The sequence below is a fragment of the Drosophila arizonae genome, chromosome 2, assembly GCF_054131065.1.
Source record: "Drosophila arizonae isolate 15081-1271.41 chromosome 2, UAZ_ARI_1.0, whole genome shotgun sequence".
Taxonomy (NCBI): Eukaryota; Metazoa; Arthropoda; class Insecta; order Diptera; family Drosophilidae; genus Drosophila; species Drosophila arizonae.
Window position 1 is genome coordinate 33,487,014 of NC_142922.1, and position 23,536 is coordinate 33,510,549.

Below are 23,536 nucleotides of genomic sequence, written 5' to 3' on the forward strand. Positions count from 1 at the left end.
ACAGGAATTGTCAACATTGAGACAGGGAACAAAGACAATCCTCGAGTTTTACGACGAAATAGAGAAAAAAAACTTACGCTGTTAACAAATAAGACTATTATGACTTACGAAGCGGATATTGCTAACGCAATTAATGAAAAATATAGGGGCGACGCATTGAGGGTTTTTATATCTGGATTAAAAAAAGGTTCGTCTGAAACCTTTACGAGGAGCAGGCAACCAACTCAAAGAATCACTAACTCAGAATCGGTGACAGGCATTCGCAATCCACATTTATCTAACAGGCAAACGACTTCAGTTAGTGACACAAACGCTGTAGCACAGACCAATGACAACCAGAAATTGCTAAAAGGTAACAACACGCCGGTTGTTACTCAATCTTTGGGCGAACCAATGGATATTGACCCTTCTACGTCTCGTTTTAGACTAAACACGTCGTACCCAAGTCGAGGCCAATCGGGCAGGCAACATTCTAATTTTCAGCAATGGGTTAACAATCCACCTGATCGTCAAAGTTTAAAAACCAATCATTTAAGAATTAATCATTTGAGTGAAGAAAAGTCTGATCTTGATGAGATATACAATGACCGTGGTGAACAAGAAGTAGCAGATATCGAAGAAGATCAGGTTAATTTTTTAGTGGCAGTTCCCTCCTGCCATGGATATCTCGATATGTAGGGGGCAAGAAGTAAAACTGCTACTCGATACGGGAGCATCGATAATCTATATTAAACCATTGTCTATGCTGAAAGGTATTCGGCAGACAGATAAGAAATTTTCTGTAAAATCCATACATGGAACTACATTTATAACCCGTAAATGTAGAATTAACGTATTTGGTGTAACTTCCGATTTTTTTATTCTCCCAAATCTTATATCGTTTGATGGCGTTATAGGGCTCGATTTATTGGAAAAAGTTAATGCGACTTTGAATTTCAAAACTAAACTTATCACTCATGACTATGGTAGTGAAACTATACAGTTTCTGGCAGGCCAGGATGTTAGTCATTTGCAGGTTCGATCTGAGGCAGTGCCGTTGGCCATTAAGGAACTTTTCGATGCAATGATGAAGAAGAAATCCGGCGTTTTTGCAGATCCCAATGAAAAGCTCCCATACAATACCAATATCATGGCAACAATTCGAACACGTGATGAGGAGCCAACACACTCTAAACTATTTATTTATTTATTTATTTATTTCTTAAAGCTATTGACAAAAACGAGAGTCAATTTTAATTTAAAAAAGCCTATACAAAGTACACGATATAATTTCAAATAGTAACACCAACCCGATGGGGGTATTTTATTTGCCAGTCCGGCCGGCTATGCCCACGTCTCACAGCCAAATATGGTCAGTGATACTATTGAAGCTATGACAAGAAAGTGTTAGTAAGAAACTTAAAAAAATAAAATATTAAAATGTTGGTTATTAACAATATCTAGCATAATTAAAATAATTCTTAAAATAATAATAAAAATATAAAAATAATAATAATAATATAAAAAAAAATAAATAAATAAAAGTTAAAAAAAAAAAAAACAATAATAAAAAAAAAGAAAAAAAAAGAAAATAAGAAGAGATAAAGTATAGAAAAAGAAAAAGGACGGTAATAAAAGAAGTTGCAAGAAAAGTTAATAAAAAGAATAAGAAATAATAAAAAGAAAAGAGAAAGGGAAGAGCCAAAAATAGAGTATAAGAATAGAATTGAGAAAACACTAACACAACATTAGCAGCAAAAACGTATGCCAATGCTTATGCCTGGGCATTGTGAGTGATTTCCCTAAGATAAGCTGATAGTACACTTTTTATTTTAGGAGGAGAGAGCTCTAAGGAAAAAACGTGATAATATTTATTAAAATTAACACAAAGAACATGAAACGCACTGTGCAAAGAATAATCCCTAGTGCACACAGGTAAATGAAGCGGACGATAGTGTCTAGTTGCTCGGGACGGAACCGAAAAATTTAGACGACCCAACAAAGAGGACGAATCAATATCACCACTAATCAATTTATGCAGAAAAACAATTCCTAAAATTGTTCTGCGATTGGTTAGCGATGGAAGATCAATTAGCTGGAGCCTACAATGATAAGACGGTAATCGTAAATTACTGTCCCATCTAAGGTCTCTTAAGGCAAAGAGAAGAAACTGTTTTTGGACCGATTCGATACGATCCTGATACAGTTTATGTTGCGGAGACCATACGACAGAGCAATACTCTAGAATAGGACGCACAAGCGAAGTAAATAAGCGCTTGGTAATAAAAGGATCTTTAAATTCCTTAGACCAACGTTTAATAAAGCCAAGCACACTTTTGGCTTCATTAATGATGGTAGAAATATGAAGATTAAAGTTAAGTTTACAGTCAAAGAACACACCAAGATCTTTGACTGTAAAGATGCGTCGTAAGGAAATATTGCTAATTTTATAATCAACAATTAGAGGAACGGTACGACTGAAGGTCATTGTCATACACTTTGAGCAATTTAGGTCAAGCTGGTTTGCCACACACCAAAGTTGAAATGCATTTAGGTCATCTTGAAGGTGAAGATGTCCATTTGCCCTGGAGTATGGAAGGCAAAGTTTTACATCATCAGCATACATAAATATAGTGGAGTACGAGATACAACTAGGAAGGTCGTTTATAAAAAGGGAAAAGAGCAATGGGCCCAAATGGCTACCCTGAGGTACACCAGACGAAACAAAGATAAGTTTAGACATAGCTGTTCTCAGCAAGACTCTTTGGGTTCTACCCGTTAAATAGGATGAAATCCAAGAGACAAGACTGGGTGAAAATCCTAAGCGTTCAAGCTTAAGAATTAGTATGTGATGATGTACTGAGTCAAATGCTTTACTGAAGTCCGTATAAATAACATCGGTTTGCATTTTTTTGGAAAAGCTGTCATTAACAAGCGAAGTGAACTCAAGTAAATTAGAGGACGTAGATCGATTTTGAACAAAACCATGTTGAGATGGTTGAATAATCGATTTGCAAAAATGCTGCAAGGCCGATGTTATGATTTTCTCAAATAACTTCGGAATAGCAGATGATTTCGCGATGCCTCTATAATTGGAAATATCAGATCTTCCACCTTTTTTATATAAGGGAATGATAAAAGATTCTTTCCAAATTGAAGGGAACACAGAAGTATCCAAGGACAAGTTAAACAATTTTAGTAATTGTGACTGAAGAGAAACACTGCACTCTTTAATCACACAACTAGGAATATTATCAGCACCAGGAGAGAAAGATGATTTCAATGTCCTAATGGCTGCAGCCAGAGAGGATGCAGTAACTTTGGGAGTATTTATAGATCCATATTCAGGAAGAGAATAAGGATATGAGTTGCTGTAGAGATCAGCAGAAGAATAAGTGGATTGAAAAAAATCAGCAAATAGATCAGAGGAATCCTGATCATTGCATGTTTTTTCACCTCCAAGGACAAATGAGGACGGCAAACCAGAGGATTTACGCTTCGAGTTTACAAATGAGAAAAATTGTTTGGGATCTCGAGTAAACTGACGTTTGCAACGTGTAAGATAATTCTCATAACAGCTAGAATTTAAAAGATTGAAGTTTGACTTGGCAATGGAATATTTGGACCAGTCAATACTTGAACCAGACTTTTTGTAATTTTTAAAACATTTAGTTTTAATGTTTCTCAAGTTCGAAAGAGTTTTGGTGAACCAAGGTGGCTTATTTGAAACTGGCGAAATACGGCGGAGAGGGACACAAACATCCAGAATAGAGTTTAAGGTAGAATAAAAAAACGATGCTGCTAAATTAATATCAACCGATTCATATAAAATAGACCAGTCTGTTGAATTAATTAGTTCGTTAAGCAAAACGAAATTGCATTTACGATAACAGCGACTAAGTTTAGAAGGCATTGGTGTAGTAGAGGGAGGATTATCGATAGTTAATAAAACCTCTAAAGTGGGGTGATATATATCCTCAGGTAAGGAGAATGGAGTTGATCTCGCGACATTAATGAGCGAATCATGATTAACAAACACAAGATCAAGAGTGCGATTAAGATGGTTTGAAATAGAGTTCATCTGAAACATAGACAGGTTAAACAATTCATCAAAAAGATAGTGATCAATTGTCGGAATAAAGTAATTTGCATTACAAGTTGAAGACCAAGAAGTGTTCGGAATATTAAAATCACCCAACACAAGAAGACAATCTCTATCATTTACATGTTCATTAACTTGTTTAATACAATTTATGTGGTGAGCATAAACTTGTACATCAGAAGAGGGAGGGATATAAGAACATGTGATGTATAATGAGCACGATGGGAAAGTTAATTTAACCGCTATAATCTCCACATCATGAAGGGACGAAAAGGTAAACAATTCAGAGTGGATAATGGACTTAACCGCAATTAACACCCACCTCTGCGCGACGAACGGTCGAGTCTATAAATAGTGAAATTACTTGAAAGAATTTCACTATTATGAATATTACTACTTAGCCATGTTTCAGTGAAAGCGATAATATCATATTGTACACTGAAACTATGCAAGAAAAGACTTTTAAGTTTTGAGTTTAAGCCACGTACATTTTGATAAATCAGGGACAGCTGAGAAGAGGTTTGTAAGTAATTTAGTTTTTTGGTACAACGTTTGATGAAGATTGCACCGAAGGTAAATTTACTGAAATGAGCATCGATCTGTTCGTACCCTATGAGTGTTAGATCGTTTGTAAATAATGAAATAAAATTGCTGCTCGACAACGGCATTATTAGACCGAACATCGAAGTTATTATGTCCAATCAGGGCGATTCCAATTTCTTCACGACGCTTGACCTTAAATCAGGGTTCCACCAAATCGAGCTTTCAGAGCGAGACCGAGAAAAAACAGCCTTTTCGGTTAGCAGTGGAAAATATGAGTTTTGTCGCCTCCCTTTTGGACTAAAAAATGCTCCCAGTGTGTTTCAAAGAGCGATTGATGATGTTCTGCGAGAACATATTGGGAAATATTGCTTTGTTTATATTGATGACGTTATCATTTTTTCTAAAACTATGGAGGAGCACCTAAAACATATAGAGTTGATACTATCACGCCCTTATGCATCAAATATGAGGTTATCGGCTGAGAAATCAACATTTTTTGAAGACGAAGTTGAGTATCTGGGTTCCGTTGTTAGTCGTAGTGGAATTAAAACTTGTCCCAAAAATATTGAAGCAATCAAAGTATTTCCGGAGCCATGTACGTTAAAAGCTCTGCGATCCTTCTTAGGATTGTCTGGTTACTATAGGCGATTTATAAGGGATTACTCAAAGATTGCGAAACCATTGACCAGTATTCTTAGAGGCGAAAATGGTAGTGTCCCAGGGTCACAGTCCAAAAAGATAGTAATTTCATTAGATGAGAGTCAACGAGAAGCGTTTAATAAACTAAAACAAATTTTGGTCTCAGAAGAGGTTATGCTCGCGTATCCAAATTTTCGTAAGCCTTTTGAGCTTACAACCGACGCTTCTTCAAATGCGTTGGGTACAGTCTTGTCTCAAGATGGTCGTCCCGTCACAATGATTTCAAGAACTCTTCAAAAAGCCGAAGAACATTATGCGACCAACGAGAGAGAGTTGCTTGCTATTGTTTATGGAGTAAAGGGCCTTAAGATCTATACGGATCATAAGCCCCTGACCTATGCCGTATCGGATCGAAATCCGAATTCAAAAATCCAAAGATGGAAAGCGTTCATTGAGGAGTACGATGCCACACTTCTCTATAAGCCCGGAAAAGAGAATCAAGTTGCAGATGCATTATCTCGCCAATATTTAAACTATACTGAAGAAAATAATAGTTCGGACATGGCAACAATTCATAGCGAGGAATCTTATTCAAATACTATAGAATCCGTTACCAGACCAGTCAACTGCTACGCCAACCAAATAATTCTTGAGCAGGGAAAAACACCTTCTAAGCGAACTACCATTTTGTTTGGCAAGAAAATATGAATATGAATTCAGAGCTTAATTAACACGGTGCATCACTGCGTTAAATTGAGAGTAGTTAATGCAATTAAGTGTGAATTGTCAGTTCTTGGTAAAATTCACGATCGTCTGGTTGAGCTTTTCCCTAAAACTTGTTTCCGACACACCGAAAATATGGTTACTGACGTTTTTAACCCTAACGAGCAGTTCGAAATTATTAACCAGAAACATAATAGAGCTCATAGAGCTCCACAAGAAAACGTAAAAAAAATTATTCGAGATTATTTTTTGCCCAAAATGGAGAAAAAGGCTAAGGAAGTTGCTTTAAACTGTAGGATTTGTTTGCAGGCAAAGTATGCTAGACACCCAACGAAGCATCCAATCTGCGAGACCCCTATTCCAACTTATGTCGGGGAACTTCTGCACGTTGACATTTAGTCTACGGACTCAAACTATTTCCTGACATGCGTGGACAAGTTATCTAAGTTTGCAGTAGTGCAAAAAATAGCATCTCGTACAATATTGGATGTAAAAATACACCTTCTGCAGCTGTTAAATATATTTTCTCGAACAAAAACTATTTATTGTGACAACGAGCGGTCTTAAATCTCTAATACTGTTGTATCATGTCTTCGTGACCATTTCGGTATAACAATTACAAGTGCTCCACCTATGCACAGTACATCGAACGGGCAGGTCGAGAGATTTCACAGCACCTTAAGCGAAATTGGTAGATGTATAAAGTTAGCAAAAGGAATCGAGGACAGAGTGAACATAATTTTACTAGCCACTATAGAGTACAATAGAACTGTTCATTCGGTAACACGGCAGAAACCAATCGACTTATTTAATTCAAATGTAGAAGAGTCTGAAGCGGCTATGAATCAGGTTAGAAAAGCTCAAGAAACTAATAAGAAAACTGTTGATCGCAAATATATAAAAGGGGATAAGGTTATGGCGAAATCCAATAAACGACTTGGTAATAAATTAACTCCCTTATATAAAGAAGCCATAATCGAAGAGGACTTAGGATCAGCTATTAAGGTTAACGGAAGAGTCGTGCATAAAGATAATATCAAATAAATATATAAAAGCAAAAAGGAAAAAATAAAATAAAACAAAAAAAATCAAAATAGAATAAAATTTAAAAATATTTCATACAAATTGAGCATTTTATATTTTTTGCATATTAATTTTGTTAGTTATAAAATAGTCTAAGCAACAATTGTTATGCATTTCACAAGGAAAACCATCACCGATACTATGTCGCCTGGATCAGCGATTTGGCCAGACATGAAAAAAAGCCCACCTTCTCATGGCTTTATGCAGAATGGCGGGTGGCAATTGGAAGCTGATCATATTCTACGGAACCGAGGACGACCCCGATTGAGGGGGGGAGTAGTTATCATGTAAAGCTTTATAAATCCAAAGTTTCATTCGATACAGAGGCTTAAAAGCTATAACTCGAAGCTTTGTTCCCACAAAGCTATTCTCAGCTGATAGCACAAACATCAAATATCCATGTGGTTGCTGACGTGGCGTCCGATTATTGGCGGAAATGTAAAAGGTTTATGATGGGCAAGCTTTATCTCTTGGAGCAGATCGCGTGGCCGGCAGTATCAAAAAGAGCTCACCTAAGAGCAAACCGCACAAGCTGTTGCTAATAGCTATTAATTAGAATAAAGTCGAGCTGATATAAACCTTTTGTGGATCGCTAAATAAAGCCTCCACACTACAAAATAAAATAACTTATACATACATATATATATACCATTGGCTTTATTCCAACGCCACTACAAGCGCTGCAGCAGTGAACCTATTTCAGTTTTGCTAATACAATTTGCAACAGTGGTGTTCTTATTAAAGGCGAGGAGCACCGAATTAAGGCGTGCGTTCTTGGGTTCGAGTCTTAAGTCCGACTTTCAAAGTAAGGCGATAATGATTTATTTTGTAATTTTTATTTATTTATTTATTTTATTATTATTATTATTATTTTTTTTTTTTTTGCGAAATAAACTTATTTATTAAATTTAAGTTGAATCTACGTGCTGTATGCAAGAAATTGTAATTGAGAAGTGTTTTGTTTTCAGCTTTTAATTAAATATTTTATATGCAACTGTGAGGAGCAATATACACATGTAGGTACACACGTAGAAATGTATTTAAACGTACGTATTTGTTGTTTTGCTGTTGTTTGTTGCATTTATATGTTACTCCACACATCGGCGCAAATACTTTGGAAACGACACTCGCTACTGCCGGGAAAGTGACGTCACCCCAGACAAAGGGCGAATCAGAATCGTCGGCGGGCACCCACGAGGACATTGGTGCGGACGAGGACAAAGCCAGCAGCTTTGGTGAATCCTGCGAAGACAAGAGCGAGTAAGTTCACGTAGCCGTGCGTACGAGAAGTGCATTGTGCATGATGCAAAGCTAGGTGTGCCGAGAACGAGTCGAGTGGTGGGAGCAGCCTGTATATCTGAGCGAAACGCCAGACCTTGCAGAACCAAATCCTGGCGTCCTCTGAAACGCACAAGCAAGCCTAACGTGTGCTTAGGAAAATCAACCGGAATACGCTGATACTACAGTCGACAGCCCTATGACTGGTGTGGCTTGCGGTGGCGAGTCTCCATAAGTTACATATATTTATTCGATTCTTTTTCGCTCAATAGAATATTGTTCCAAGAAAACTATTCCTCAAGAAAAACTATTAAGATCCCATAGTTAACCCACACTGCAGCTAAAGCGTGTTTATGGGTTAATGCCTATTTACATATGTAAGTGTGTGTGTTTCTTGTGCAAGCAGAAAAACCCGAAGAATTATTGTGAAATATCAATTCTTAGAAGAGTTCAGGGGATTTTGTAGTCGAACAGTCTCGACTAGAGCTTTATTACTTTCAAATACATATATGAAATTGAAATCTTTAACCGTACTAAATGCAATGTCCGTCTTGTCCGTCCGTCTGTCGGCGCTATTCAAGCTAGCGACTTGAAATTTGGAATACATTCTCCTTGATGGCACTATCGTTTGGGAGCTTGCAGTTTGGTATCCGATTTACACGAACTGTTCCCAAACTATAAATCCCTTTTGCACGAAGGTATACCATTAAAGGCGATGTGTAAAAATTGTCAAAAGGTTCGTTTTAAATTAGTTCGATATCTATTCATAATAAATTAATGAGTTTGATTAAAAGTAATAACTTGCTTACTAAGGCCATTAAAGCCTCCATTATTGTTTTTTATTGTCTTTAATTCAGTGGTACACTATATGCAGTATGTTCGTTGTCTGCAGGGCTTGCATCGGAAGTATAATTATCTGTGAGATCACTTTTACTAGCAGTTAATATATTAAACTGATTTACTACTGGATTTATGAATGTAGTTCCATCGTCAATTGTTTCATGTTGATCTACTGCAGCAACCTGATATATTTGGTTCTTGACGTGTTTATCCGTTGTATCTTTACGGTTTTCAGACGATTGCAGGATACTCTTTATTTGTCCGAAATGCTTAATAGTGTGGAACACATTGTTACTTGATATTGCTGGCGCATCGGTGTTATGGACTGGTTTAGTTTCAGAGTGATACTGTGCGTTTGGTGGTATGTCTCTGGTGGGCATCTGATGTGTTTTTACAGTTTCGTTACACCGTCTTAAATTTAAATAATGGTGATGAATATGTAAATGTTGGTTATTACTATATATTGATTTTGATGCTGTTGAATTAATGTTTAAATTAGACCCATACAAATTAGAACTCTTCACAGATATATGTGGAGCATCCGACCCAATTTTGATCAGCTGTGGATAGTTGTTTGATGCTACGCGCACTCCATCGAATGTAGCAGTACTTATGTGTTCTTGTAATAAGTTTCCGAATCCGTCCAGATTATGGCCATTGTTGTGGTTGTGTTGATTGTTAACAATTTTAGGAATTGATTGCTTTTCAATAAGTGATAATAGAAGGAACTTTTCTAGGCAGTCTTTATAGTTTATCGTATGCATTTCAGCATAATATGCAACACTAAACCATATAATAATAATAATTAATGATGACAAAAACGACATTGTTTTATATTTGGGATAAATTTGTTTTGCCGTTAAATTTTCACTTCTGATATATGTAATAGTACACATAGGAGTATTTCCAAATCTTTCAAAAATTTATATATGTATACGTTTTTACCGTCAATTTTACATATGTATGTACATATGTACATATGCATGAACTTGTATACATATGTACATATGTATGTATCTACTTTAGGAGAAAGTGTAGATTTATTGTATTTTCCGTTATCGGCTATCAAATACTCCTTAGGAAAAATGTAATAATGTTGTGCATATGAAAGCACATATTAAATTTGTTTATTTTGTGTTATATTCAGAAGAAAGGTGACAATTATAAAAAAAAAATCATTCATCTTATAATGATTGATGTGTATAATGTACATACATATGTACATACATACATAGGGTATCACATAGTTTGTACTGAAAGCTTTATATGTATGTATATGTACATATATACGTGTTTTCTATTTTTAAGCTAGCCAGTTAATAAACAAGAAATAACGTTGCAGTCGGGCGTTACCGATTCCAGAATACTCATTCACAGCCCAGACGCTGTCAAAACGAGCAACAAAAATTAAAGCATGATTCCAATAAAATTGGGACATCATCGATAATTATTCCCTTTTATACATACATATGTATATATGTATCTTTGCAGCTAGGATCTTCGAATTGCATGTATTTATAATTTATACAATTTTGATCGTTATATTTTGAATACAGGCTCTAAGCTAGCAGCAGATTTTCGCGATTTTACTATGCGTGTGCACACATTCATTGTTTATTCGCTCTGTTATGAACTTACTCTATTTTAGCTACATACAGTGGCTCACAGCTTATTTGACCCAACGTAAAATAAAAATTTCATCTGCTCATTACTTTGGAATTGTTATTTCAATATTAAATTAATGGAAAGCATAACTTTTTTATTGATATTTAAAAAAACACAGTAAGAAAATAACAAAAACTAAAAAAAGTCATAAATTCAATGTCACAGCTTATTTGACCCACACTTTTGTAAGAACAGGTATATTCGCGTAAAATGGAAATTAAAGGTACTATTTCAGTTTTTGGTTTGATTATTGAATTCGCAATGTGAAGCTAAAGTATTTTTACCATTCAAAGTGAGATTTTGTTAAGGAAATACGTGTTTGCAAAAATGGGAAAGCGCACAACAATACAGCAGCGGGAATTGGTGCTACACCACTTTTAAAATGGAATTTTGCGGCGAAAAATTGCAGAGTTCGTTAATTTACCCGAATCTACAGTAAAAAACATAATAAACCTATTTGTTTTTGAAAACAGAGTGGTTAATAGGGGTAGAACGGCTGCCAACAAAATTTTCAATGACACCGATGAGCGATACATTGTGCGCCAAATGAAGGAAAACCCCAAGTTATCCGCTCCAAAACTGGCTAGTCAGATGGAGCAACAGCTGGGGAAGTCGTGTGGTGCAGAAACGATTCGTCGTATATTATATTTTAACACAAAATCTTATGCAAAGTGCTGAATATCTTGCCCTGAAAGAGGACTTTACATTTTATCAGGAGAACGACCCAAAACACACATCGGTTGTCGTTCAGTCTTGGCGGGTATGGAACTGGCCGCATAACCTCAAACCTTAAGCACAGTCCCCGGATCTTAATGTAAATGTAATGTAATAAAAATTTGTGGTTCATTTTAGACACTAGTATCAGGTCTCGAAATATTTTCAACAAAAAAGATTTAAAAACGACATTAGTCGAGGAATGGGGGAAAATCCTGTCCGAAACAACAACAAAATTGGTGGCTTCAATGCCTGGAAGGTTTCAGGCTGTATTAGATCAATAAGGGGGTTATGCAAAATAGTAAGTGTAAAAAAACTACCCATAATTTTAAAATTACTGTTAAAATTAACTAATGGGTGAAATAAGCTGTGACATTGATTTTATGACTTTTTTTTAGTTTTTGTTATTTTCTTACTGTGTTTTTTTAAATATCAATAAAAAAGTTATGCTTTCCATTAATTTAATATTGAAATAACAATTCCACGTTTGAATTTTTCAAAAATTTCTATTGGGTAAAAAGTAATGAGCAGATGAAATTTTTATTTTACGTTGGGTCAAATAAGCTGTGAGCCACTGTATGTATGTACATATGTATACATATACTAGCAGTAACGTGCATGGTAAAAGTGACGCAAGTCGTGTTATGTAGCCACGCCCCCTGTGGGCGGACATATATCTTTCATGTTATGTTTTTTCATTAAACAAAAAGAGGGTATGATGGTTTTGTTAAAAGTATGTAACAGGCAGAAGGAGGCGTGGAAGACCCTATAAAGTATATATGTAAAGTGGCATGAGTAGCGTGGTTGAGCGGTGTGGCATCCTAGTTACACAATAGCAACAGGGTGGCGACTTCATTAAAAGAGGAAGTTAGTTTTGAGAAGATATTGAAAGAAGAAAGACGTACACGCTGGTGATTAGAAGTCAAGTAGTCACAATGTGCTAAAGTTGTTGAAGTTCTCAATACTCTTTTGGTTTCAATTACAAATACTCAATCTAATTCATAAATACACAATTATATACAAAATAATTGTTACATGGGGGCTCATTCGCTGAACTGACTAAAAGAGCTCGAAAAGTGGTTACATGGAGGCCTAACCGATGAACGGCTAAAGGGATGAATATAGACGAATTAAAAGTAAAAAGTAATAACGAAAGAAAATGCAGTGTTTTACCAAGAAACAAGAACGATGCAGTCGGGCGTTTCCGACTGCGGAATACTCAATCACATCCCATCAGCAATTCAGTTGCTAAGTTTCGCTCTAATACTGTAGAAAATGCAGTTTTTCCCGATTTGCCACGCCTACTAGGCGTAGACACCACATTTTTGTTCAGTTCTTAGAACGAGATAACAGTACCCTAACTGCAATATTTGAATGCTTACCCTCAAAAAATGTGAAAATTACAGGGTATTTTTCGATATGACACGCCCCTAAAGAGGCGTAAAAATTATTTTTAAGTCATCGATAGAGGAGGTTACTGGTAACTTAGCTATCTAAATTTGAAGCTTCTACCTATTATACTTTCGGAGATATAAACTTTGGCGGTTTGCCACGCCCCCTGTGGGCGGACATATATCCGACAAAGCTTTTTGGTCTTGGGTTATGAGCCCGAGTATATTTACAAAATTTGAGATCTCTGGAATCAATAGTGCCCAAAATATAGCAGAATTAAAAAAATCACTATATCTTCAGGTCCGATTTGCCACGCCCCTAATGGGCGTAAATATATCCGCCATAGCTCGTGATCTTGGGTGGTCGATGCGGATCTATATTCGGAATTTCAGCTCTCTAGCTCTTAAATTAATATGATTTCTGGCAGATCGGAAAATGCATTTTCCGATTTGCCACGCCCCGAGTGGGCGGATCGGGAAAATTTTAACACTGTATAAATCGGAGATATACACGATATGTGTTCCAAATTTCAAGACTGTAGCTTCAATAGCGCCGAAATAGATTGTGTTCATACGGACAGACGGACGGACAGCAAGACGGACATTGCACAAAACCAATGTACTGATTCACTTTCGTGAATGAGTATAAAAAGTCGGTAAAAATCAAATGCAACTCCGAATGGAAGAGGAAGCACTGAATCGAGCTTTTACGGCAAGGGACCAAATTAACACGCAGCAGCAGAAAAGTGCCAGAAAGACAGAAATAATGAGCACAAACGGCACGCTCAAAAACTCAGATCAAGGGCAACATACAGGCACCGAAGAAGAAAATTCTGGAAGCACAATAGCGCAATAGCGAATAGCGCAATAGCGCAATAGCGCTGATCTCAATATATTAGTGACGAAAGAAGAGAAGATAATTAACACAATCGAATAAGTATGTATATCGGTCGACAGTTTTGACAGTGGTACCACTAACCCTAGAACACACAGACCGGAGCAATTTGCACACTTTTTTTTTCGAGCGTAATCTCCCAGACCACTTGGTTTTTGCTCGGCTCTTCACTTTTAGGTTCGGGCTACGAAAATATACGAAAGCACATTCATTTCGCTTCATGCGACCGACCGAGATGGTCAAATGTTGAACAAAAGATGCCTCTATGCTCAATGTTTCCCTTGCTTGCTCTCTCTCTCTCTCTTTCTCTCTCTCTCTCTCTCTCGATGCTCTCTACTCTTTCAAATATGTATATGTATGTATGCATGTGAGCACAAGCAGCAGCTCACAAAAATGTAAATTTCTTCGCAGCAAGAATCCATGTCTTCCCTTCTGAGTGATGAGTATTCCAAACTCTTCAAACCGCTTGCCATGCTCGTGCAAAAAGTTTGCGTGGCTGCAAAACTTTAAAGAAAATGCAGATGCGTATCAGCTGACTGAACGAGAAAAATATTTTAATGCACGCAATAAGATGACAGGCACGGCAAAATTATTTTTGAAAACTATTACAGTTGCAAATTGATGATTTGTGTATGGAATTGATAGAGGAGTTTGATCAACAGCTGAACAGTTTAGTAATACAAGTTAAGTTCTTTCTTTATTTAAACGGTAAAAAAAGATGTTTTTATATTTTACTGCTTAAATGCAGTCCGTTTTATTCAAGAACAAATTTGCAACTAAATTACTTAAATCAATTCTATCCCTAGCTGAGCTGTGGTTCAGTCGACGACGTTGGCAGCGGCGTCGCTCGTGGTGTTGTTGAACCGTTGTGCAATTCATCTTAGAATTGCTGGAGCTCTGGTTGGCGTGTGCAGGAAGTCCGCTAGACGTTGTGTCAGCAGTTTTGGCTTATTGGTCTGATCAGCTTGTTACGTTTTATTTGTGTTGCAACAATTCCCATTGGGTTTTGTTGCAATGTAGAATATTTTTGTTTTTAACTTGAAGAATATTTTTGTTGTTAACTCTTCCCACTTTGATTTGAGCTTGTCCTCAAGCGATCATTAAAAGAAGGGAATGTCGTTGAACTGTATGTTTTCTATGGTTCGTCTTGGTGCCTCTGTTACTTTCTTTACTTGGCTATTGTCCAATAGTAACGTAATTTTTTTCGCCCTCTTTGTGTAGAGGAAGGCAATGACAATGATTATCACGACTATGCAAACCAATATTATGGATGATATTGCATGTGTCGTAAGTTTTAGGTGTTCTAGTCTTTGTTGATGTGTAATGCCTGCAAAGCCTTTAGTGATAGAATTTGGAGTCGTCTCGATTCTTCTGGTGTCATTTGGATTATCGAGGAGCCGACTCTCAGTGTGCTGCTCTCTAGGTTGTTGAAAGTCCGGTTGCCAATTGAAATGGACTCGTTGGTAAAGCGAATGACATAGGTGCCGTTTAACCATGTACTTGTTGTCGCCGATGTCACCATTCCATCAAAGTTGTTGAGGATCAGAAGACCGTTGGCCACTTCTTCGATGGGTTCCACATGTTCGGCGTTACTGAACTCACACAGCGACTTTTCTCCATTGAGGAGCCTAGGCAAACATGTACTATTGCTAATGTTGACAATGTTATTTTTTGAACAAATCCTAATGTTATTATATTTTTTACAATTTTTTATGATTCCGAACATTACATTTTTGCGAGACAATATTTGTTTATACTCTATATTTATGATAACGTTATTTCTTACAACTGGTTTCACAATTAGGTTTTCATAATCAGTTTCTCCTACGTTAGGTATTTTTATTACATAAAACAAAGTACAGTGCTTATCATAATTATAGCCCACCCTGCAACTTAAACTTTGAGCCCGTTGTAACAAAATTTTTAAGGTTTTTTAAAAATAAATTTTACAGCACATTATAGACTGAAGCATGTTCAGTAGATTTGATCAAAATTTTAGTTCAATTTATGGAAAACTAAGAAAGAACCGTTAACTTTTGCTCTGTGCTAGCATTTTTGTGTATCATAATTATAGCCCACTGTCGCAAATTTGAATTTATTAAGTGCGGAACAGACTTTTGGCTTTACAGACATTGTAATTAAGTAAATTTAGATGGTTTTTAAAAGATGCCGCTTGGAAAACAATTATCTTATTATGAAAAGGGCCGTATTTTCTCACTTTTCGAGTCAGGAGAGTCTATTTCGAGTATTTTACGAATTTTGAAAAAAAGTCTAAGTGTAATTAAAATTTTTTTGGATAACCCCGAAGAATAAGGATCAAGAAGACGTACTGGGTGAAAGCCGTTACTAATTGCGCACGATAAACGCAAAATTATTAAGAAAGCCAGCAACAACCCAACCGCTTGTATAGCTTTGGCCGCACATGTGGCCGAATCTATGTCAGCGATGACTGTTTGGCGAGTACTTAAGAGCTCAGGAATCATAAATAGGTCTAAACTGACCAAAGCATCCATGTTGCTAAGTCGCCACAAGGTTGCTCGACTTGGTTTTGCCGATGGACATACTGCGGCCGATCTGACATACGCGCGTTTGAATCATCGTCTTTTGGCTTACAGTATATTTATAAATTTTTACCCTAACAGGTCGTATTTTCTGATGGGAAGAAGTTTAACCTGGATGGTCCTGATGGGTTTGATACTTATTAGCATGATTTGAGGAAGGATCCTATGTTTTTTTCAAGGACAAACTGGCTCCGTCATGATTTGGGGTCCATTTTTTTCATTTGGTACCTGGGAATTGAAGTTTGTAACGAACCGAATGAACAGTGAAGAGTATATTCAGGCTCTGGATAGTATTCTCATTCCATATTCAAGGGAATTACGTGAGAAACCAATGGTTTTCCAACAGGATAATGCCAGAATCCATGTGAGCAGACGTACAAAAGAGTGTTTGGAGGAATGTCATGTTGATGTCCTTGACTGGCCAGCATGTTTTGGGGATCTCAACCCGATAAAAATGTCTGGGGTAATCTTGCAAGACGTGTGTATGCCAAAAATCGCCAGTTGGAGACAGTTGGATATCTTAAAACGCAAATTCTAAACGACAATGACTAAATAACAAAGTTTCGAAAAGGACCTTTTATTAAATTTAGTGGTTTCAATGAGGAAGAGAATTTTTGAGTTAACTAAGACAAATGGAGGCCGGATTAAGTATTAACATTAGTTTTTCCATTAATCCGCAACGAATTCGGATTTTTTTTTACAAAAATATGAATATGGGCTATAATTTTGATACAGAAAATGGTGCTGTTTTTCCTTGTTTTTTACTTCTTTTTAATAAATCGTTATTAAATCGTGAATTTTAAGTGAAAAAGTTTTTTGCCATTCATAATTGAAATATTGAACTACTCATTTTTGAAGATTTTGAGGAAATATTCCATTTGGGAAAAATTTTCAGCCGATTCGTTTAAGTGGATTAAAAGTGGGCTATAATTATGATAAGCACTGTAGTAGTATTGTGAAATATGGCCACGTCTGAATATTCTAGCATTTCTTCTACAGATAATGAAGGCATTCTACCAGCTTTGAAGATTCTCTCTATTTCGTCTATTTCTGCCTTTTTTAGTAAAAATGAGTTTATTACGTTAACTTTTGCCCATTGTATGGCATATTTTGTATTAATAACCTCCTCTTTGATCAATCTAACTTGGTTCTGTAAACTTTCCGCTATACCATGTGTGAATCTATCGTCTGTTTCTGTCTAAGTCTGTCAATGTTGTCTTGTCTAGATTTTTCATATTGTTCTGGGTTCGTCGTTAGGTTTCTGCCAAAAAACAAATCTAGTGGTCGTCTGTTAGTCGTTGAATGAATGGTGTAGTCATAGTCGTATATTGATTTGTCAATTAATTCTTGAAAAGTTTTATATTCTTGTTTTCTTTTATTACATCTCATGATGTCTGAAAGCGTAGAGTGAAATCGTTCGACTTGGCCGTTGACTGTACTTTTATAAGGTGGAGTGTTATAAATTTCAATCCCTAGTTGATCTCGCATCATGAATGTTATGGATGCTGAATTCAGAGATTTTTCGTTATCTATGACCACGAATTTCGGAACTCCATAATAAAATAAAATGTCGTGAAGTGGTTTTTTTATGTCCTCTATTGCTCTAGATTTGATGATGCGTCCTTGGGCTAGTTTCGAAAATTTATCTATTGCTGTCAGGACTAAGTTTTTGCCTGTCGTGTATATGTCTACATGAATTATATGTCCAGGATATTGAGGTATGGGTGTTTCATTTAGTTTAGGGTTGTTTGGTTGTCTGTCGTATTTTTCCTCTTTACAAACTTGACATTGTTTGACTAATGCCGCTATTTTCTGTTTCATTTTAGGGAAGTAATGGGTTTCTGATAATTGTTTTTTATTTTCTATTGCGTTTCGGTGAGCTCTATTGTGTATTTTTAGTATATGTTCGTCCTGTTCTGTTTCGTTAGTCAAGTCCTTCACTTGTGTCTGGGTGAATCTGATTTTATAATTCCTAAAGTGTTTGGGGTATATTTGTTGAATTTGATTCATGATTTCTTCTGACGTTATTATTCCGTTAACTACAGAAGGATTTAAATACTTTTTTAATATCTGAACTAGGTTATTTTCCGTGAGCTCTTGTCTAGTTATTAGGTGTCTATGGAAAGTTGGGAAAGGGATTTGGAATTTATAGTCGTCTGTGTTTGCTTTGTTTAAGAATATTTGATTCTTGAATACGTTTATCGGGACCTCCATACTAGGTATTAGGTTATGACTTGAACTTTCTGCGCTATGCTGAGTGGATGTTACTGAATTGATTTGGTTTACTATGGGTATTCTTGACAATGCGTCTGCTACTGTGTTATCCCTGCCTGGTTTATAAAGGAGTTCATAATCAAACTCTTCTAGGTACGTTTTCCATCGTTTGATTCGAGCGTTGCCATTCCAACTGCTAAGCGAATGTGTAAGTGGTTGATGGTCTGTGTATATTTTTACTTTTGCCTTACCGTAAAGGTAATTTTTGAGGGCTTTTAGTGCCCAAATAATCGCCAACATTTCTTTTTCATTAGTGGCATAATTTTCTTCAGATTTTGACAATGTTCTTGAAAGGAAGCATATGGGTCGTTTATTCTGAGATAAGACTGCTCCAATTGCATAATTGGATGCGTCTGTTGTTAATTGAAATTCCTTATTAAAGTCTGGGTATTGTAAAATGACTTCATTGGATATTAGAGCGTTTTTGATTTTATCAAAGGAATCAATGGCTTCTTGATTGAGATTAATTAGTTTTTTTGAAGACTGGCTTTTGGACACTCGTCCATCCTCCCCTCTTAAAAGAGAGCTAAGTGGTTTTGCCAACTTAGCGAAATCTCTTATGAACCTTCTATAGTAGCTAGAGAGTCCGAGGAAAGATCTCAAATCTTTGAGTGTTTTTGGATAGGGATACTTGGCTATGGTTGCTATTTTGTCTGGGTTAGTCTCGACGCCTTTATCTGAGATGACAAAGCCGAGAAATTCTACTTTGTCTTTAAAGAACTCGCATTTGTCTAACTGACATTTCATGTTAGCTTCTTGAAGAGTTCGAAAAATTGTGTCAAGATTTTCTGCATGTGTTTCATTATCTTTGCTAAATATGATAATGTCGTCTATGTATATGAAGCATATCTTGCCGATATGATCACGAAGAATGTCATCTAACGCCCTTTGAAAAATAGAAGGTGCGTTTTTAAGACCGAAAGGGAGTCGTGTTAACTCGTATTTTCCGTTGTTTACGGAGAAGGCGGTCTTTTCAATATCTGCTTCTTTTAATGGAATTTGGTGGAAGCCACTTTTTAAGTCAAGCACTGAAAAAATTTTATTATTCCCAAGTTGTGCTAGTACTTCGTTTATTTCTGGAATAGGGTACTTGTCTGCTATTGTTTCTTTATTAAGCTTTCTGTAACCAATAACCATTCTATACTTTTTCTCTTGGGAAGCATCCATTTTCTTGGGAACAATCCACACAGGTGAATTGTAGGGTGATCGGGATGGGCGAATAATTCCGTCCTCTAAAAGTTCTCGTATTTGTTTATGGACTTCGTCTTTTAAAGACATTGGGAATTGGTAAAATTTAGAATATATGGGTGAATCTGTTTTGGTTCGAATTTCTGCTTTTACATTGGTTGTGTAGGTTAATTTTTCGTTTAGGGTGGCAAATAAATTGGGGTATTTCGTAACTAACTGTTTTAATCTTTGTTTCTCTTCGATAGTCATGTGATCTGTCCGTGGTATGACAGTGTTAACTGCCTCGATTTTTTTCTGTCTAAGGGGTATAAATATGGTATCTTTAATAATTAATTGATTCTTGCTGCTATGGATTACAGCGTCTAGTTCTTTAAGGCTGTCGTTGCCTTTTGATTGGGAATCGGGTTAGAAACTAGTTTGGGCTGTATGTAGTTTCTGTTTGAACCTGTGTCTATTAGTATTTTAAGTATCTCTCCGCTTTTCGTCTTACATTCTATGTAAGGAAGCGAAGAGCTAGTTATTCTAAAAAAATTGATGTTATCATGTTCAATGGGGCTCTCTTGTTCGTTGTCATCTTGTTCTATTTGTTGTGCGTACTCCTGTAGTGATTGCTCGTGTTCGGTCTGTTGCTCGTAGCTTTCGATGGTCTGTCCGTATTCTTCCATAGTTATGGAAGCGTTGTGGTAGTCATTGTCGGAATATTCCTCTCCCGTTTGAATATTAAAATTTCTTTGTCTTTTATCTGTTGTATTTGCTATTGGTGGGGGTCTTTTCCCTGGTTCAAAATTTGGCCTGTTCATGTAATTTACCATCCGTGTTTGGATGCTTTTGTCAACGTCCATTGGTTCGGGGCGTGGCTGTGGTTTGGGTGCTAATGGTCGGGGCGGTACGTTTGTCTGATGAGGTTGCGTTTGGTAATATTGTTGTCTATGGTATTGGTGTCCCTGATTCATGGTATTTGGCCATGCATATTGCATTGGCACTTGAGCTCTGAAACCAATTGGTACAGTTCTCATCATCTGAGGGGGATTTTGTGCGTATTGAACCATACGCGGTGGTAACATGGGTGGAGTTGCGTTTCGAGCTACGCTTTTGTGACCTGTTTGATGGCTTTTATTGAAGGCTATGTTTGTTCTATAGTTCTGATTTTCTAATTTTAAACATAAATGGAGGGCTGAGGGAAGGTCTGCTGGTTCCTTTATGCTAAGAATACGTGGCAAGTCTCCTCTCAAACCTCTGATGACAGTGTCTAGTGCTTTTTCTCTGTACATTTTCGTCATGAGTAGTTCTGACTCTCTACTGAGTTCCATACATCCTACCTTGTTCAGTATTAAAGTCAGCTGGTTATAGACAACCTGATAAAACTGTTCTACTGTCTGGTTGTTGCCCTGTATTAACATAGTCATCTCGTATTCTAATGTATTTATATCTCTTTTATCTGCATAGTGCAGTGTGAGACACTTGGAGATGGCATTCCAATTAAGGGGTACATTGTACGATTCGAGGGCCGCGTCGGCTTGGCCGATGATCTTATTTCTCACTGTATGCAAAATGCCATAGTACATTGGTGATCCAACTTGGCTTGCATATATGGAGAGTATGCGATCCACACTCTTTTTCCATGAGCTAAATTCGATCTTATTGCCGGAAAATTCCCTAAGACTTTTGACAATGTCTGGTACTCTGTTAAGGTCGTTCAAATTTTTATTGTCATTTATGGTCTGATCGTCCACGTCATTGAATTCCCTGGAGGGGTTAACTATTTGTCTCACTAGCGTCGGAAGTTGTTCTGTCAAAATTTGAGCGACAGTGGCTGCAATCAACTGTTCTGCGTTATTCGCCATGCCTCTGTTCTGTAAGTGTTCGTTCTGACGGTCTATATGTCGTTGTTGCTGTCTATTGATAATATGTGCACCTACTTGGGGTTGTTCGACTAACACTGGGGGCCTAATCAAATTGTTCTCGTTAGCCATACGTTATTAGGTGCCTTTTATTGTGGCTTTGATCTATTGTTTTATATTTACAGGTGGATTTATGATTGAATTTATTGATGTTAGTGTTAGTTTATGATTATCATTAGTACAACTTAATTTCTATAAATAAATTTTTATTATAAATTTTTTTTTTTTTTTTTTTTTTTTTTAATTTAAATTTTTTATTTTTATTTTATATTAAGACCAGTGGCTGGTTTTTCCCTTCTACTTTGGAGGGTCCCTTGGGAATCGCAAAGTTGGGTGATTTTATACTACTATTGTAGTCACTTTGAATTTTATCGCTTTACGCTTTTTTATTTTTTTGTGTTTTCTTAATATTTTATTTTTTCTCTTTATTTTTCTCAAAATTTTTCTTAAATTTTCTTAATCTTGTTTAACATTTATTTTTCTCAAAAATTATTCTTATATTTTATTACACTTTTTTGTTTTAGTTTTGTTAGTTTCGTATTCTTATATTTCTAACTTACAATAAGGATGATGTGGCGGTCTTCACTGCTGATCCGGATTTCATCCTTTTTGGCTGTTCCTACTGGGGATCCTGCGACCAGACTCCGTTGAAGTATCCTGTGGGCGGACCGTACAGGATTACCGTCCACCGATGGGCAATCGAACTATTACGTTCCAGACTACCTTTCACGAATTTCACTGAACGTCGAAGTTACGCGACGTGAGTTGCTTTAGTGATTTTCGGTCGCGCTCGTACAGGCGTTTTGCTGTGTTGTAACGCGATCGAATATTCGTTTTATTTAAACCGACTCTGCTTTTAACTTGCAGTATCACGCACGTACTAAACGTTTTGCTGTATTGCGCGCGAAGCCGGTCCCTGCTCGGGCGCCAGTTAAGTTCTTTCTTTATTTAAACGGTAAAAAAAGATGTTTTTATATTTTACTGCTTAAATGCAGTCCGTTTTATTCAAGAACAAATTTGCAACTAAATTACTTAAATCAATTCTATCCCTAGCTGAGCTGTGGTTCAGTCGACGACGTTGGCAGCGGCGTCGCTCGTGGTGTTGTTGAACCGTTGTGCAATTCTTCTTAGAATTGCTGGAGCTCTGGTTGGCGTGTGCAGGAAGTCCGCTAGACGTTGTGTCAGCAGTTTTGGCTTATTGGTCTGATCAGCTTGTTACGTTTTATTTGTGTTGCAACAATTCCCATTGGGTTTTGTTGCAATGTAGAATATTTTTGTTTTTAACTTGAAGAATATTTTTGTTGTTAACTTACACAAACGTTTAAATCGCTGCATTAGGCAAAATCGAAGATGAATCAATTATAAGCAACATTGTTGATGGACTAGAAATGCGAGATGATTTTAAATATCCATTATACAGTTCAAAGTCATGCAATTAAATAAGTGTTATGATTTAATAGATGCTGTGACCAAAAACAGCCGTAATAAACGACGCCATGTTGTGCCGACCAGTGATGATGCCAAAACAATCTAAAGAGGTCAACAAATGCAGTCAGATGCTTAATAGATAAGGGCGCCGACGTATCTATAAAGACACAAGGAAAATACTATGAACTTTTTCAAGATCAGAAACGTTGCGCTAAGCTATTAGGACTGGGCAATGTAGCTAAGCAGGTACTTGGCGATGTTACTGCCAAGGTCGAGGTGAATAAATTTTTAGTTATTCCTAATTCAAAGTTGCAAGTCGATATGTTAATTGG

General features: G+C 36.6%; 2 long non-coding RNA genes across 9 annotated transcripts in view; one reads left to right on the forward strand and one right to left on the reverse strand.

Annotated features, from left to right (window-relative positions):
- LOC149270936 (uncharacterized) overlaps positions 1-23,536 on the forward strand; it is a 42,844-nt gene that overhangs the window by 16,113 nt on the left and 3,195 nt on the right. The window contains exons 2-4 of one of the 8 annotated variants that reach the window (XR_016268723.1): positions 7,192-7,874; positions 8,038-8,329; positions 23,237-23,480. This is a non-coding gene — a long non-coding RNA (uncharacterized LOC149270936). The other 7 variants (XR_016268728.1, XR_016268724.1, XR_016268727.1 and 4 more) reach the window with 7 other exon arrangements.
- On the reverse strand, positions 2,314-10,381 carry LOC149270937 (uncharacterized). Its single transcript, XR_016268734.1, has 2 exons — positions 9,695-10,381; positions 2,314-8,311 (listed from the first exon to the last, which is right to left on the reverse strand). It is a non-coding gene; the product is annotated as an uncharacterized LOC149270937 (long non-coding RNA).